Source organism: Lutra lutra, chromosome 5, assembly GCF_902655055.1.
Source record: "Lutra lutra chromosome 5, mLutLut1.2, whole genome shotgun sequence".
NCBI classification, from domain to species: Eukaryota; Metazoa; Chordata; class Mammalia; order Carnivora; family Mustelidae; genus Lutra; species Lutra lutra.
Genome location: NC_062282.1, coordinates 152396485 through 152411731, shown reverse-complemented (window position 1 = coordinate 152411731; position 15247 = coordinate 152396485). Strand labels below are relative to the sequence as shown.

At 39.6% G+C, this 15247-nt stretch overlaps 2 protein-coding genes across 7 annotated transcripts in view; both read right to left on the bottom strand.

The window, feature by feature from the left end:
• Positions 1-6451, bottom strand: part of LOC125100147 (T-cell-specific guanine nucleotide triphosphate-binding protein 2-like) — a 303876-nt gene extending 297425 nt beyond the window's left edge. For 4 of the 6 annotated variants that reach the window (XM_047730079.1, XM_047730080.1, XM_047730081.1 and 1 more), the window contains exon 1: positions 6270-6449. The gene's annotated coding sequence lies outside the window, so the exon portion shown is untranslated. Of the gene's footprint in view, positions 1-6269 lie in introns of all 6 variants that reach the window. The other 2 variants (XM_047730077.1, XM_047730073.1) reach the window with 2 other exon arrangements.
• Positions 1-15247, bottom strand: part of LOC125100150 (T-cell-specific guanine nucleotide triphosphate-binding protein 2-like) — a 267522-nt gene that overhangs the window by 130835 nt on the left and 121440 nt on the right. The gene's annotated exons all lie outside the window — the stretch shown is intronic.

Here is a 15247-nt window from a genome sequence, read left to right as displayed (position 1 = left end):
ACGGAAATAAATGATGCCATGAAACGTTCCAACATCAGAATTATTGGAATCCCTGAAGGGGAGGAGAAAGAAAGAAATCTAGAAGATATAGTGGAACAAGTTCCTCATGAAAATTTTCCCAATCTCGCGGATGGAGCCAGCGTTCATGTACTAGAGGCCGAACGGTCTCCACCGAAGATTATAGATTCCAAAAAAACATCAAGGCACCTGATAGTCAAATTGAGGAATCATATATGTAGATATAATGTCTTGAAAGCCACTAGGACAAAGAGGCTCCTTACTTACAGAGGAAAGCCCATCAGAATAACGGCAGGCCTGTCCAAAGAGACCTGGCAAGCCAGAAAGGGCTGGCAAGATCTATTTAGGGCACTAAATGAGAAGAACATGCAGCCAAGAATACTTTATCCAGCAAGACTGACATTCAAAATGGATGGAGAGATAAAGAGTTTCCAAGAACAGCAAGGCTTAAAAGACTATGCAACCATCAAGCCAACACTGCAGGAAATATTAAGGGAGGGTTCTATAAAAGAGGAAAAATCCTAAGAATAGCATTGAACAGAAATATAGAGACAATCTACAGAAAGGAAGACTTCAAAGGTAACACGATGTCAATAAAAACGTATCTATCAATAATCACTGTCAATGTGAATGGCCTAAATGCACCCATCAAACAGCACAGTGTTGTAGATTGGACACAACGACAGGACCCATCCATATGTTGTCTACAAGAGACCCATTTTGAACCTAAAGATACACCCAAACTGAAAGTGAAGGGTTGGAGAAGCATCTTTCATGCCAATGGGCCTCAAAAGAAGGCCGGGGTAGCGATTCTCATATCAGACAAATTAGATTTTAAAATAAAGACTGTAGTCAGAGATACAGAAGGACACTACATAATTCTCAAAGGGACTGTCCACCAAGATGATCTAACAATTGTAAATATCTATGCCCCCAATATGGGAGCAGCCAATTGCATAAGAAAACTGTTAATCAAGATAAAGAGTCATATTGATATGAATACATTAATAGTAGGAGATCTTAACACACCTCTCTCAGAAATAGATCATCGAAGCACAAAATCAATAAAGAATCAAGAGCATTGAATGACACCTTGGACCATATGGACCTCAAAGATATATACAGAACATTCCACACTGACACAACAGATTACTCATTCTTCTCAAGTGCACATGGAACCTTCTCCAGAATAGACCACATACTGGGTCACAAATCAGGACTCAACCGATACCAAAAGACTGAGATCATTCCATGCATATTCCCAGATCACAATGCTTTGAAACTGGAGCTCAATCACAAGGAAAAGTTCGGAAGGAACTCAAACACCTAGAAGCTAAAAACCACCTTGCTTAAGAATGCTTGGATCAACCAAGAGATCAAAGAAGAACTTAAACAATTCAGGGAAACCAATGAGAATGAAGACACTTCAGTCCAAAACCTATGGGATACAGCAAAGGTGGTCCTAAGGGGGAAATACATAGCTCTCCAAGCATCCCTCAAAAAAAAATTGAAAAATCCAGAACACACCAGCTGTCTCTACACCTTAAAGAACTGGAGAATCAACAACAAATCAAACCAACTCCACACATAAGAAGGGAAATAATCAAGATTAGAGCTGAGATCAATGAGGTAGAAACCAGAGATAAAGTAGAACGTATCAATGAAACTAGAAGCTGGTTTTTGGAAAGAATCAATAAGATTGATAAACCATTGGCCACACTAATCCAAAAGAAAAGAGAGAAAACCCAAATTCATAAAATTATGAATGTAAAGGGAGAGATCACAACTAACACCAAGTAAGTAGAAGCCATCATCAGAAGTTACTATCAACAGTTATATGCCAATAAGCTAAGCAACCTAGATGAAATGGATGCATTCCTGGAAAACTATAAACTCCAAAAATTGAACCAGGAAGAAATGGACAACCTGAATAGACCGATATCTAGTAATGAGATTGAAGCAGTGATCAAAAACCTCCCAAAACACAGGAGCCCAGGACCTGATGGATTCCCTGGGGAATTCTACGAAATGCTCAAAGAAGAAATAACACCTATTCTCCTGAAACTGTTTCAAAAAATTGAAGCAGAAGAAAAACTTCCAGACTCTTTCTATGAAGCCAGCATTACACTGATCCCCAAACCAGGCAAATACCCTACCAAAACGGAGAATTTCAGACCAATTTCACTGATGAATATGGGTGCTAAGATTCTCAACAAGGTCCTAGCAAACAAGATCCAACAGCACATTACAAAAATGATCCACCATGACCAGGTGGGATTCATCCCTGGGCTTCAAGGATGGTTCAACATTCGCAAATCAATCAATGTGCTGGAACAAATTAATAAGAGAAGAGAGAAGAACCACATGGTCCTCTCAATTGATGCAGAAAAAGCATTTGACAAAATCCAGCATCCGTTCCTGATTATAATGCTTCAAAGTATAGGGATAGAGGGAACATTCCTGAACTTCATAAAATCTATCTATGAAAGACCCACAGCAAATATCATCCTCAATGGGAAAAAGCTTGCCACCTTCCCGTTGAGATCAGGAACACGAAAAGGATGCCCACTCTCACCACTCTTGTTCAGCATAGTATTAGAAGTCCTAGCAACAGCAATCAGACAACAAAGAGAAAAAAATGGTATCCAAATTGGCAATGAAGAAGTTAAGCTCTCTCTCTTCGCAGATGACATGATTCTTTATATGAAAAACCCAAAAGACTCCACCCCCAAACTACTAGAACTCATACAACAACTCAGCAACATGGCAGGATACAAAGTTAATGTACAGAAATCAGTGGCTTTCTTATACACTAACAATGAAAATACAGAAAGGGAAATTAGAGAATCGATCCCATTTACTATAGCACCAAGAACCAGAAGATACCTGGGAATAAACCTAACCAAAGAGATAAAGGATCTCTACTCAAGGAACTACAGAACACTCATGAAAGAAATTGAAGAAGACAAAAAAGAAGGAAGACCATTCCATGCTCTTGGATCGGAAGGATAAACATTGTTGAAATGTCTATACTGCCTAGAGCAATCTATACTTTTAATGCCATTCTGATCAAAATTCCACCAGTATTTTTCAAAGAGCTGGAGCAAATAATCCTAAAATATGTATGGAACCAGAAGAGACCGCGAATCGCTAAGGAAATGTTTGAAAAACAAAAATAAAACTGGGGGCATCACATTACCAGATTTCAAGCTTTACTACAAAGCTGTGATCACCAAGACAGCATGGTCCTGGCATAAAAACAGACACATAGGCCAGTGGAACAGAGTAGAGAGCCCAGATATCGACCCTCAACTCTATGGTAAAATAATCGTTGACAAAACAGGAAAAATATACAGTGGAAAAAAGACAGTCTCTTCAATAAATGATGCTGAGAAACCTGGACAGCTATATGTAGAAGAGTGAAACTCGACCATTCTCTTACACCATACACAAAGATAAACTCAAAATGGTTAAAAGACCTCAACGTGAGATAAGAATCCATCAGAATCCTAGAGGAGAACATAGGCAGTAACCTCTTCGATATCAGCCACAGCAACTTCTTTCAAGATATGTCTCCAAAGGCAAAGGAAACAAAAGCGAAAATGAACTTTTGGGACTTCATCAAGATCAAAAGCTTCTGCACAGCAAAGGAAACAGTCAAGAAAACAAAGAGGCAACCCACGGAATAGGAGAAGATATTTGCAAATGACAGTACAGACAAAAGATTGATATCCAGGATCTATACAGAACTTCTCAAACTCGACACACACAAAACAGATAATCATATCAAAAAATTGGCAGAAGATACGAACAGACACTTCTCCAATGAAGACATACAAATGGCTATCAGACACATGAAAAAAATGTTCATCATCACTAGCCATCAGGGAGATTCAAATTAAAACCACATTGAGATATCACCTTACACCAGTTAGAATGGCCAAAATTAGCAAGACAGGAAACAACAGGTGTTGGAGGGGATGTGGAGAAAGGGGAACCCTCTTACACTGTTGGTGGGAATGCAAGTTGGTGCAGCCTCTTTGGAGAACAGTGTGGATATTCCTCAAGAAATTAAAAATAGAGCTTCCCTATGACCCTGGAATTGCACTACTGGGTATTTACCCCAGATATACAGATGTAGTGAAAAGAAGGGCCATCTGTACCCCAATGTTTATAGCAGCAATGGCCATGGTCGCCAAACTGTAGAAAGAACCAAGATGCCCTTCAACGGACAAATGGATAAGGAAGATGCGGTCCATATACACTATGGAGTATTTGCCTCCATCAGAAATAATGAATACCCAACTTTTGTAGCAACATGGACGGGACTGGAAGAGATTATGCTGAGTGAAATAAGTCAAGCAGAGAGAGTCAATTATCATATGGTTTCACTTATTTGTGGAGCATAACAAATAGCATGGAGGACAAGGGGAGATGGAGAGGAGAAGGGAGTTGAGGGAAATTGGAAGGGGGGGTGAACCATGAGAGACTATGGACTCTGAAAAACAATCTGAGGGATTTGAAGCGGTGGGGGGTGGGAGGTTGGGGGAACCAGGTGGTGGGTATTAGAGAGGGCATGGATTGCATGGAGCACTGGGTGTGATGCAAAAACAAGGAATACTGTTAAGCTGAAAATTAAATAAATAAATAAATAAATAAAATATAAATAAATATCATAATATAAAAAAAAAGAAAAGAAAGTTACCTTACCATTTAAGTGCTCTTCCTAGAAAACAAAGATCCTATGTTTTATATTCTATTTGTGTAGGTATATAAGCATTCTAGAAATTATGTGAAATTCGTGGAAATTTGATTAGTCTTAGTATAATGTTATCCTGTATAATTACTCTCTTATCTTCTGAATTTGCTGTCATCAAAACTGAGGCTCACACTGAAAGGACTTGAACCAGAGTGCCAGGAAAATGCCCCAGCTGACTCTCACACAAAGGCAGCCGGCAAAAGTATCTATAAAAAATGCGGCACATGTGGGTAACATCCATTCTGCCTCTGCAAAAATGTCCCCTCATTGTGAGATTTCTGAAATTCTGATGCCAGGGTAACATGGCATCCCTCTGCTTCTGAATCAGAGAAAATGAGATATATAAACCATGGCTTTAAGTTGAACGAACACTTAAAGCCTTGGGAAACCCAAGGCAGCTGCTAGGTTTTCCTTGGCTCACTGGCAAACTCCACGGTGGTTTTTATTTGTTTATTTGCTTTTTTCATTCCTTCACCCATCACCGTGTATTTAAGATGATTCAAACTATGACTACACAGTGGAGGGAAGACTTCTGTAAAGTCATGGGAACAGTTTGCCATCAATTTCTGACTTGTCAGACACATTATCCTGGAAAAATTATTTTTGCCTTCAGAGGACTCACATCACCTCTTTTGAGAGACATTTGAACACCCACAGCTGGTCTTTATTCAGCTGTCACCTAGCCGGAGTCATCAATGTGTTCTTCTTACTGTATGTGTGTTTTCGATAGAAGTTTGCCCTGCTGCAAAGCAGATGCCCTCACAGTGGCAAAGGAACTGTCAATGATTTCTTTCTTTTTCTCTTCCTCTCTTCCTTTAAAAATATTTCCCTTCCTACAGCTCAGTGGAGCCCCTTTCTGTTTGCTAGATAAGATGCTGCCTAATTCATGAATCATATAATAAAGCTAATCATCCTTTAAAATTTATTTATTTAAGGGGTATCTGGGTGGCTCAGTCGGTTAAAGCCTCTGCCTTCAGCTCAGGTCATGGTCTCAGGGTCCTGGGATCCAGCCCCACATCAGGTTTTCTGCTCAGCAGGAAGCCTGCATACCCCCCTCTCTCTGCTTACTTCTCTGCCTACTTGTGATCTCTGTCAAATAAATAAATAAATAAATAAATAAATAAATAAATAAATCTCTAAAAAAATTATTTATTTGAATTGTGTCATTAATAGATAATACATGCATTGTCTCCCCCACAGAAAGGTAGTTGGGCATGAGATGGGGAGTAGCGGGTATCTGATCAGGAAGCTATAGGGGAAAAGCCACATCCACTGACACCCCAGACATTCACATGATCCTTCTGCAGTTCACAGGAATAAAGTTTGTCCTCCAACCTCCCTCTGAATATGTCCCAAATAGTTAAATGCTCTAACTGGCTCACAGCCATGCACCAGACATCCTGCCCCACAGCCTTTCAAGTCCACAGCACCCGAGATCAAGCATCCAGGTTCTCCCAAGCTTAGACATACAAATCTGTGATTTCTTGCTTACCAGCTCCTGGAGGGAAAGAGACTCCTGGTGTCAGCGTTGAGCTCTGAACGTGTCCCCGAGCCGCTCAGGAGATGCTGAGCCTGGTGGACGTGCTCCCTGCAGCCCATAGCATGAGCGCTACTCTGCTCCAGACTGGCCTTGCACAGGAACAGGTACTGTGTGCTGCTGGTGTGGTCACTGCAGAGAGAAAGAGCTGACGGTCACCCCAAATGTCTATACTGCCTGTGAGGAGCAGACAGGACTTAAATCATCTCTGGCCTCTGCTCCACCCTCAGAGGAAACTGACTAATACTAAAAAGAAGCAGCCATCACATTGCAGAGCCCTGCATTTCCCGGAATAGAAAGTGAAATTGAAGTTCTGAGGGCTACTTTTCTGAGAAACACGGCCATTGCCAGGAAGGGAAACTGAAAGGCATCAGGACCATTGATATGGTGTGTTTTTGGCTTCATGAGTGAGAGGAGGACACAGGATCCCAGGCAGCAGGCTTCTCAGTGACCCCAAAGGACACCTAACTGAGCCCCAGACTCCAGGCCAGGCCGAATCTGCATGCACATTCAAAGAACACAGTCTTGGGAAATTGACAGTCATGCCTCACCTGTTAACCTTGGACAGCCCATACTCTATGGGAAGTGAAGTCTAGTAAAGAGGGTACCTAGTCCTAGTCCCTGGTTCCTGGCAAGAGCTTCAGAATCCCTGGGGATTTCCTGACTGTTGGAAGCTGACTTTGTTTTGCTAATGAAGTGATTCCAGGCAGGATCCTAAATTGCTTCAGGTCAGTGGCTGGCCACCAGGAAACCAACCCTGTCAATACAGGGTGGAGGCTCTGGGCCTGCTGAACCTCTGGGAGAAGAGGGTAGACACTGAGCTCAATTAAGTAGCCAGTGATTTAAGCAATCTTGTCTTTGTAATGAAACATCAACCAAAACCCTAGACACCAAGACTCAGTGGGCTTCTTAGTTGATGTTTGTATTGACGTTCTGGAAGGTTGCATACTCTGGCTCCATGGACAGAGGCATGGAAACTGTGTACTCCCCACCAGAACCCACCCTATGTGTACCCTTTTAAATAAAACTGGACTTGTAAGTATAATACTTGCCTGACTCATGTGAATCATTCTGATCAATTAGCAAGCCTGAGGGGGTTACAGGACCCCTCTAATTTGTAGACAGTTGGAGATCCAGGTGACCTGGGGATCCCACCCCCACCCCCCAGTGCAGCTGGTGTCTGAAGTGAGAGTAGTCTTCTGAAGGACTGAGCCCTGAATCCTGGTGAGTCTTTGCTAACTCTGCATGGTTAGTGCAGGAATTAAAAGACAGTATACCCAATTGGGGTGGAAACTGAATAGGGAGTAACCCTGTGTCCTGGGGAGCCATATCCTGGCTTTAATTTTTCTTTTCATATTTTTAAAATGTAAATCCTTATATAGTTTACAATTCAAGGGGTATAAAATGTATGCAATAATATGGCCCTCCACTTGACAATGGGCCTTGTCAAGTGTCTGTGCTAGAGAGACCATGTCGTCCATTTTATGAATGTATGAGCAAATATGCAAAATCCATTTTCTCCTATTTATAAAAATGGCAGCCGTCCTTACACAATGTCCCGCACCTTGAATTTTTCATTTGATATTTGGTAATAGTTGCGGACATGCACACTCAACCCTCCTCCTGTTAAAATAGTGTACACCTGAAATTAATGGAAAAGTGTATGTTAACTAACCAGAATTAAAAAACAAAAGTAAAAAAAAATTATGTAAAATAAAATAACAAAAGAATAAAAATATTTTTATTAATGTGTTTTCAAATAAACATCTGTTTTACTGACAAGTAGATTAAGAAATAAGACCTAGGTGAACTATGGCTCAATAAAACTGTCGTTTTAAAAAAGGAGAAAAAGAAATGAGACTTGCCATCAACCCAGTAAAGTCTGGTGATGCCCTGCAAATAGCAAGTCCCTCCTCCTATGTGGAGTTTCTTCCCCTCTTCTTTTTTTTTAATTGAAGCACAATTAACATAAAATATTATATTAGCTCTAAGTGCACATAATATGAATACAAGAGCTCTAGACATTACTCAAAGCTCTCCTTGGTAAATGTGTCACCCTCTGTCACCATAGAACATTGTTACAATATTATTTACATTCCTTATGTTGTACCACTCATCTCTGTATTTATATTCTTTATACATGGAAGTTTGTACCTCTTAATCTCCTTCATTTATTTTACCTTTCCCCCCTCTCCTTGCCTTACCTCCCCTGAGGCAGCTACTAATTTGTTCTCTGTATTTCATAGTGTTTTTTTGTTGTCTGCTTAGACGCCATATATGAATAAAATTATATCGTATTTATCTTTATTTTTCTGAATTATTTCAATTAGTATAAGACCTTGTAAGCCCATCCATGTCATTGCAAATGGCAAGCTCTCGTTCTTTATGGCTGAGTAATATTCCATTGTATATAGTGCATGGTCTTTTCTATTGGTCTATCAGTGCACACTTGCATTGCTTCCATATCTTCACTATTGTAACTAATGCTGCAATAAACATAGAGGTGCAGATACCATTTTGTGTTAGTGCTATTGTTTTAGGTAAATTCCCAGGAATGAAATTACTGGGCTAGGTGATACTTTTATTTTTAATTTTTTGAGGATATTGCATTCAGCTTTCCACAGTGGTTGCACCGATTTATATTCCTGCAACAATACATGATATTTCCTCTTTTCCTACATCCTCGCCAATACTTGTTACTTTTTATCTTTTTATCACTAGCCATTCTGACTGGTTGAAATGTTGAGATGATGTCTCATTATTGATATGATTTGTATTCCCTTGATGATTATTGATGTTGAACATCTATTCATATCTATTGGCATAAGTTTTTGGTTTTGTTATATCTACTCAGGTCCTCTGCCTATTTTTAAATTGGATATCTTTTTCCCTGTTGAGTTGTAGAAGTTCTTTATATATTATCTATATAAACACCTTATCAGATGTATCATTTGCAAATATCTTCTTCATATGCTAGACTGCCTTTTGTTTTGTTTATTGTTTCCTTCACTTTAAAAAAGCCTTTGGTTTTGTCATGGTCATAATGGCTTATTATTGTTTTGTTTATCCTGCCTGGAGGATATCCATAATATGTTCCTGAGAGAGATGTCCAAGTGATTACTGCGTATATTTTTTAAAATTTTTATTTATTTTTTAAATTTCTTTTCAGTGTTCCAGAATTCATTGTTTTGTGCACCACACTCAGTGCCCCATGCAGTACATGCCCTCCATAATATCCAGCACCAGGCTCACCCAATCTCCCACCCTCTCCCCTCCAAAACCCTCAGTTTGTTTCCCGCAGTCCACAGTCTCTCAGGGTTCATCTTCCCCTCTGATTTCCCCCAACTCACTTCTCTTCTCCATCTCCCTATGTCCCCCATGTTATTCCTTATGCTCCACAAGTAAGTGAAACCATATGATAGTTGACTTTCTCTGCTTGGCTTATTTCACTCAGCATAATCTCTTCCAGTCCCATCCATGTTGATACCAAAGCTGGGTATTCATCCTTTCTGATGGAGGCATAATGCTCCATACTACATATGGACCATGTCTTCCTTATCCATTTGTCTGTTGAAGTGCATTTTCATTCTTTCCACAGTTTGGTGACTGTGGCCATTGTTCTATGAACATTAGGGTACATATGGCCCTTCTTTTCACTACTTTTGTGTCTTTGGGGTAAATACCCAGCAGTGCAGTTATATTTTTTAGGAGTATTATGGTCTCGTGTCTCACATTTAGGTATTTAATCCATTTTGAGTTTATTTTGCCATATGGTATAAAAAGTAGTCCAGTTTCATTCTTTTGCATGTAGCTGTCCAGTTTTCCCAAAAACCATTTGTGGAAAAAATTGTCTCTTCCCTTTGTGTGTTCATCCCTATTTTGTTGTACATTAATTGACCATATATGTACAGCTTTATTTCTAGAAGAAAATTCTGTCCCATTGATCTCGTGTTGATTGTGTACCAACACCATACTGTTTTGATCTCTACAGCTTTGTAATATAACCTGAAGTCAGGAATTGGGATGTTTCCAGCTTTGTTTTTATTTTTCAAGATTACTTTGGCCCTTTGGGGTCTTGTGTGGTTCCACACTAATTTTAGTATTGCTTGCTCTAGTTCTGTGAAAATTGCTGTTGGTATTTGGACCAATTGCATTAAATCTCTACACTATTATGCATTACATGGATGTTTTAACCATATTTGTTCTTCAAATCCATGAGCATGGGGTGTCTTTCCATGTGTTTCTGTTGTCTTCAGTTTCTCTCATCACTGTTTTATAGTTTTCAGGGTGCAGGTCTTTCACCTCTTCAGTTATTTATGCCCAGATATTTGATTACTTTTGGTGCAATTGTAAATGGGATTGTTTTAATAATTTCTCTCTGCTGCTTCATTATTACTTTATACAAATGCAGTGGATTTCTGTATACTGATTCTGTATCTTGTGACCTTACCTAATTCACTGATGAGTTCTAGTAGGCTTTTGGTGGAGTATTTAGGGTTTCTTTTTTAGTGTATCATGAATCATGTCATCTGTAATAGTGTTTTACTTTTTCCTTACCAAATGTTTTAAATATTCTGTTTATTTATTTGAGAGAAAGAGAGAGTAAGAGGGAACATGAGTGGATGGAGGGAAGGGCAAAAGGAGAGGAGGAAACAGGTTTCCCACTGAGCAGGGAGCCCAATGGGAGGCTCAATCCCAAAACCCTAAGATCATGACCTGAGCTGAAGGCAGACACTTAGCTGACTGAACCATCAAGGTGCCCCAAGACCCGGGACTTTGAAAAGGTCATGGCTCTGTGAGGAGAGTAAGGTTGTGTAAGTCCCACAGCTGGCCACATCAGGTTGACGAGATAAAAAAGGACTTCCTCCATGTTCATGCTCTTTCTAAGAACAGATGGGGTATAGTGACAAGATGGCAAGCTGCGTGGACTTTGAGAGTGTAAATTCAGCACTTGAGATGCAAATCAAAACCTAAGGAACAGAATATTTAAGTTCAATGTCCCTTATAAGAGGGTCAATAACTCCTTCCCTTTGAATATTTTAAACATCTGTTATACATGAGGCAACACAAACAACCATCCACTGTCTCCCTTACTGATAACCTTCTGCCCTACAGGAGACCTCTTCTGAGCAGTGGATGAGCAAAGAATGCTCAGGGGATTGTGGGACAGTAGTGTCTTCCTCTATACATCTGTGCCGTCCACACTCTGCGGGGAGCTTTCAGAATAATGGAGCATTTGAGGGTCAGCCTCCCCCATGTATACCTGTTACACCATAAAGCACCCACCCTGTACCATTGATGGAGAAAGTAGTGGGAAAATCTTACAGTAACAGCAAGTATAACTATTCTGGAGCTTGGAGGTGGATATTGTTCATGGCACTCAGGTCCCTTTTTGTAAATTTGACGTAGAAATTTCTGTGGAAGGAAAAACACTATTCTTCCAATTTGCCCAGTGAATTCATCTTTGTTTTCCAGTCTCATTCTTTATTTTTAAATTTTGTTTTATTTTATTTTTTTATAAGCATATAATATATTTTTATCCCCAGGGGTATAGGTCTGTGAATCACCAGGTTTACACACTTCACAGCACTCACCATAGCACTTACCCTCCCCAATGTCCATATCCCCAGCCCCCCCAAACCTCCTCCCCCCATCAACCCTCAGTTTGTTTTGTGAGATTAAGAGTCACTTATGGTTTGTCTCCCTCCCAATCCCATCTTGTTTCATTTACTCTTCTCCTACCCCTTAACCCCCCATGTTGCATCTCCTCTCCCTCATATCAGGGAGATCATATGTTGTCTTTCTCCGATTGACTTATTTCGCTAAGCATGATACCTTCTAGCTCCATCCATGTCGTCGCAAATGGCAAGATTTCATTTCTTTTGATGGCTGCATAGTATTCCATTGTATATATATACCACATCTTCTTTATCCATTCATCTGTTGATGGACGTCTAGGTTCTTTCCATATATTGGCTATTGTAGACATTGCTGCTATAAACATTCGGGTGCATGTGCCCCTTTGGGTCACTACGTTTGTATCTTTAGGGTAAATACCCAGTAGTGCAATTGCTGGGTCATAGGGTAGTTCTATTTTCAACATTTTGAGGAACTTCCATGCTGTTTTTCAGAGTGGTTGCACCAGCTTGCATTCCCACCAACAGTGTAGGAGGGTTCCCCTTTCTCCGCATCCTCGCCAGCATCTGTCATTTCCTGACTTGTTCATTTTAGCCATTCTGACTGGTGTGAGGTGATATCTCATTGTGGTTTTGATTTGTATTTCCCTGATGCTGAGTGATATGGAGCACTTTTTTTGTGTGTCTGTTGGCCATCTGGATATCTTCTTTGCAGAAATGTCTGTTCATGTCTTCTGCCCATTTCTTGATTGGATTATTTGTTCTTTGGGTGTTGAGTTTGCTAAGTTCTTTATAGATTTTGGACACTAGCCATTTATCTGATATGTCATTTGCAAATATCTTCTCCCATTCTGTCAGTTGTCTTTTGGTTTTGTTAACTGTTTCCTTTGCTGTGCAAAAGCTTTTGATCTTGATAAAATCCCAATAGTTCATTTTTGCCCTTGCTTCCCTTGCCTTTGGTGATGTTCCTAGGAAGATCTTGCTGCAGCTGAGGTCGAAGAGGTTGCTGCCTGTGTTCTCCTCAAGGATTTTGATGGATTCCTTTCTCACATTGAGGTCCTTCATCCATTTTGAATCTATTTTCGTGTGTGGTGTAAGGAAATGGTCCAATTTCATTTTTCTGCATGTGGCTGTCCAATTTTCCCAACACCATTTATTGAAGAGGCTGTCTTTTTTCCATTGGATATTCTTTCCTGTTTTGTCAATGATTAGTTGACCATAGAGTTGAGGGTCTATTTCTGGGCTCTCTATTCTGTTCCATTGATCTATGTGTCTGTTTTTGTGCCAGTACCATGCTGTCTTGATGATGACAGCTTTGTAATAGAGCTTGAAGTCCGGGATTCTGATGCCACCAACTTTGGCTTTCTTTTTCAATATTCCTTTGGCTATTCGAGGTCTTTTCTGGTTCCATATGAATTTAAGGATTATTTGTTCCATTTCTTTGAAAAAAAATGGATGGTACTTTGATAGGAATGGCATTAAATGTGTAGAATGCTTTAGGTAGCATAGACATTTTCATAATATTTATTTTTCCAATCCAGGAGCATGGAACATTTTTCCATTTATTTGTGTCTTCCTCAATTTCTTTCATGAGTACTTTATAGTTTTCTGTGTATAGATTCTTAGTCTCTTTGGTTAGGTTTATTCCTAGGTATCTTATAGTTTTGGGTGCAATTGTAAATGGGATGGACTCCTTAATTTCTCTTTCTTCTGTCTTGTTGTTGGTGTAGAGAAATGCAACTGATTTCTGTGCATTGATTTTATATCCTGACACATTGCTGAATTCCTGTACAATTTCTAGCAGTTTTGGAATGTAGTCTTTTGGGTTTTCCACATATAGTATCATATCATTTGCAAAGAGTGATAGTTTGACTTCTTTGCTGATTTGGATGCCTTTAATTTCCTTTTGTTGTCTGATTGCTGAGGCTAGGACTTCTAGTACTATGTTGAATAGCAGTGGTGATAATGGACATCCCTGCCGTGTTCCTGACCTTAGCGGAAAAGCTTTCAGTTTTTCTCCATTGAGAATGATATTTGCGGTGGGTTTGTCATAGATGGCTTTGATAATATTGAGGCATGTGCCCTCTATCCCTACACTTTGAAGAGTTTGAATAGGAAGGGATGCTGTACTTTGTCAAATGCTTTTTCAGCATCTATGGAGAGTATCATATGGTTCTTGTTCTTTCTTTTATTAATGTGTTGTATCACATTGATTGATTTGCAGATGTTGAACCAGCCTTGCAGCCCTGGAATAAATCCCACTTGGTCGTGGTGAATAATCCTTTTAGTGTACTGTTGAATCCTATTGGCTAGTATTTTGGTGAGAAATTTCGCATCTGTGTTCATCAAGGATATTGTTCTGTAGTTCTCTTTTTTGATGGGATCCTTGTCTGGTTTTGGGATCAAGGTGATGCTGGCCTCATAAAATGAGTTTGGAAGTTTTCCTTCCATTGCTATTTTTTGGAACAGTTTCAGGAGAATAGGAATTAGTTCTTCTTTAAATGTTTGGTAGAATTCCCCCGGGAAGCCGTCTGGCCCTGGGCTTTTGTTTGTTTGGAGATTTTTGATGACTGTTTCAATCTCTTTACTGGTTATGGGTCTGTTCAGGCTTTCTATTTCTTCCTGGTTCAGTTGTGGTAGTTTATATGTCTCTAGAAATGCATCCATTTCTTCCAGGTTGTCAAATTTGTTGGCGTAGAGTTGCTCATAGTATGTTCTTATAATTGTCTGTATTTCTTTGGTGTTTGTTGTGATCTCTCCTCTTTCATTCATGATTTTATTTTTTTGGGTCCTTTCTCTTTTCTTTTTGATAGGTCTGGCCAGGGGTTTATCAATCTTATTAATTCTTTCAAAGAACCAGCTCCTAGTTTCATTGATTTGTTCTATTGTTTTTTTGGTTTCTATTTCATTGATTTCTGCTCTGATCTTTATGATTTCTCTTCTCCTGCTGGGTTTAGGGTTCTTTCTTGTTCTTTCTCCAGCTCCTTTAGGTGTAGGGTTAGGTTGTGTACCTGAGACCTTTCTTGTTTCTTGAGAAAGGCTTGTACCGCTATATATTTTCCTCTCAGGACTGCCTTGTTGTGTCCCACAGATTTTGAACCGTTGTGTTTTCATTATCATTTGTTTCCATGAATTTTTTCAATTCTTCTTTAATTTCCTGGTTGACCCATCCATTCCTTAGAAGGATGGGGTTTAGTCTCCATGTATTTGGGTTCTTTCCAAATTTCCTCTTGTTATTGAGTTCTAGCTTCAGAGCATTGTGGTCTGAAAATATGCAGGGAATGATCCCAATCTTTT